Source organism: Penaeus monodon, chromosome 13 (assembly GCF_015228065.2).
Source record: "Penaeus monodon isolate SGIC_2016 chromosome 13, NSTDA_Pmon_1, whole genome shotgun sequence".
In the NCBI taxonomy this organism is placed as follows: domain Eukaryota; kingdom Metazoa; phylum Arthropoda; class Malacostraca; order Decapoda; family Penaeidae; genus Penaeus; species Penaeus monodon.
Window position 1 is genome coordinate 16,441,615 of NC_051398.1, and position 3,766 is coordinate 16,445,380.

Consider the following 3,766-nt stretch of genomic DNA (forward strand, 5'->3'; position numbering starts at 1 on the left):
ACAGATAGACAGACAGATACACAGATAGATAGATAGATAGATAGATAGATAGATAGATATAGAGAGAGGACATGTCATGTCGTATAGAAACACTCTATTTCTGTCTAACTGCTTGGCAGTAGCTATCATAGCCCTACGCACAGGGGTCCTTTAGGTCGATATTCCAGACAATTAATGTGGGACAATGGATCTAGTGACCGGTAGATTTGGCAGTGAAAGCACTTAGGAAAACCAACACACAATGGCTGTCCTGAAACCATTACTATACTTTTGATTTATTGCTTTGAATTACAGGTTCCGGCCATTTTGAGTTACTAAAACTGAGCATTTTGTCGTATATTTGCTTCGACGTAGTATCACAGCCATTATCAAGAGCAATAAAGTCGAATGGACAGAAGGATTTACAGCGGACATAAAACTCTTGTGTCTGCTTTACCTGAGCTTTCCTCTGCTAATATTGTTCAAGTAACTTTGTGAGATATTTCGGTGTGTACTGAATGGCCAAGTATATAGCAGGTGCATGTGGACTTCGTATGATGTATGCGTGATTGTGTGCGTGTGTTTATGTGTGCATGTGTGCGATTCATATGTATGTATGTGTGAGTGAATGTATTCCGTAAGCTCGTTTCAGTGTTGCTATGTAACAAGAGATGAATGCAAGAAATGACAATTAATGTGTACGCCCGTAGATTTATAGTTCTTATATTTGATATACACATATAAAAAAGTAAATATCCTTACAATCCAAGGAGAAACAGTTTAGAAAAAATAATCCTGGGTTGTAATCGCTTTTGTAATCATATTATACATAAATGCGGTTGTGATGATGAAAACAGAGTTGGCTCAGAAAGATAGAAGAGTAACGCAACCTAATGCGTGTCCCAGATTATCACTCTATTTTGGTGGAAATGCTGAATGCTTTCGTGGGTAGCAGATATCTAGCAATGCGCCAGGATTTTGGTCCGAACTCCTCGCGCCTCTAGTGTCCAAGTTCCAAGCCATGAAAACTCTGTCGTCTTTACACGCCTTTTATACCCATTGTGCCCAATAAATCACTATCCTTTGTGAAGAGGATCTAGATATCATCTATAAATAGGCGTGGGAAGTCTATCACCGTTTCGATCTATTGCAGAACGCGATTGGCTTGATTTTTCTCATTCATTATTTTGAATATGTTTTATTGCTCTGTCTCTTCTCTCCTTCCCTGTTCTCCCTTTTCCTTTCCTGTTGCCTTTCCCTCCCTATTGCCCTGTCTCTCTTTCTCCCTTTCCCTCTTCTTTGTTTTTATGTGCGTGAAAATTTCCGTCACTTGGAGAATTAACTGTAGCTTTTGATTAACTTGCTCATTATGCATAGATTTTTTGTTTTTGTTTTTTTTCTCTCTTTGGCTTTTAAATATTTTTTTCTTTTTCTGTCTGTAGAGGATATTAAGTCCTAGATTATCTAAAATTGTTTTATTGTACTCTTAAATATATACACAAATTCCGAAGCAGATAAATAAGACATGGCTACAATAAAGTAAAAGAAAGTCACACATAGATAAATGTAATCCTATAATCAGATCTTTGTATACTAATTTTAAAAAGATACCAGATCTTTGTTCATAAAAAAATATTCTCTCATACACAAGATAAAGGTGGAAGGTCTTTGGTATATTGTGGTGATGAAATATAAAAAAATAATTTAACATTTATAGTAAAAGAACGTATTTTTACTTCATATATAAGGAAAAGCCCTTGCAAGATATGCTAAAAAGAAAATGAAAAATAGAAGAAAGACCGAAAAAAAATTAAACGCACGAACACGCATCGCAGCAAGCACGGAAGCAAACACACACACACCACGGATACTTGTGCACACACATACGCAGACATAGACATGCACACATGCGCATAGTATAAATATCCATATATATGTATATATGCGTGTGTATAGATAGATAGATAGATAGATAGAAAGATTGATATAGTTTTATATATCCACCCCTCCCACACACATAAGCATACACACACAAACATACAACACACATAAACATATAAATACACACACACACACACACACATATATATATATATATGTATGTATGTATGTATGTATGTATGTATGTATGTATGTATGTATATATATATGTATGTATGTATGTATGTATGTATATATGTATATATATATATATATATATATATATATGTGTGTGTGTGTGTGTGTGTGTGTGTGTGTGTGTGTGTGTGTGTGTGTGTCTGTGTCTGTGTGTGTGTGTGTGTGTGTGTGTGTGTGTGTGTGTGTGTGTGTGTGTGTGTGTGTGTGTGTGTGTGTGTGTGTGTGTGTGTGTGTGTGTCTGTGTATGTATGTGTGTGTGTGTGTGTGTGTGTGTGTGTGTGTGTGTGTGTAAAGAGAGAGAGAGAGAGAGACAGCGATGCTGAGAGACAAACAGACATACAGAGAAGGAGAGAGATACAGTTACATATATGCACACATGCATTTACGTATGTATCCAGAGAAACACGAGCCGTGTATTTTTTTTTTATCACTATGATAAAATATGCGTAAGATTAGGTGATGAAGATGGCTCAGAGATTACGCAACATCGACGATTTTATTCGCGAATATTGTCACACGGAAAGCAACTGAGCTCTCGGCAAGATTTAGTTATCCCTTAAGAATTAGTAATTCCTTGAAAAATTAATCAGTTCCTTGCATATTTGGCAATTACTAGCAATTCTTGTAATTTCTCGTAAATTGGTGATTCTTTGTTAATTTGGTGATTCCCTGCAAATTTAGTAACTCCTTGCAAATTCGGTATTTCCTTGCAAATTTAGTCATTCCTTGCAACGTTTATAATTCCTTGTAAATTTAATGATTTCATTCCAATCGAGAAACAATACAAAAAAAAAGTCAAACCAGCATTACTTATGAATCATTTACGAAGCCAGAGTGCAGGGTCAAGATAATGAAAAAATTACGCACTGACAAGCAGCACAACGGCATCAGAAAAGCATAAAATATCAAGAACACAGAAGCGGAAAACAAATCAGACGCGCGATAATGTCAAGAGTCATTTTTCATTTAGCTGCGATTAAAAAAAATGAGGTCAAAAGGGGTCGACATTGTCATCAACAAACACATTGTGATTTGAGGTGTTCATTTTCATTTGCTTTTTTTTCTCTCTCTTTTTTTTCTTAGGAATAAAAAAAAAACTACAGATGTACCTGAAGGAAGTGGCATGTACAGAAAACGAAAGACGTGAGGTTCTAAAAATATGCGAAGGAGAAAGGTAAAGAAGAGAGAGAATAAATCGGAAATGAAACAAAACATAAAAAAGGGTATAATTTAGAAATGTGGGAAATGACGAACAGACGAATCGATGAGAAAAAATACGGAGACTTTTGGAAAAGATAAGAGAGATAAAAAAAAAACACATGGGGAGGATGAAAATAAGTAAATAAATAAATAAACATATTCATACATATATACATGCATATATTGTATGTTTGTTTGTTTGTTTGTTTGTGTGTGCATGTGTATGTGTGTGGGGGTGTATGTGTGTATTTTAAATCAAAAGCAAAACAGACGAATGAAAAATAGTGGCCAATTCAAAGGCCAAAAATATAAAGAGAAGAAACATACAAGTTGAGATAAAGAAATAAGATATGCGCAGAGAATGAATATCATTAACAAGTGTAGGAAGCGTGGAGAGTGTTCATGAAGAGAACAGAGCTTGATAAAATAATGTTGCATGAATGTTGCAGTAAAAGTGGGATAAAATACC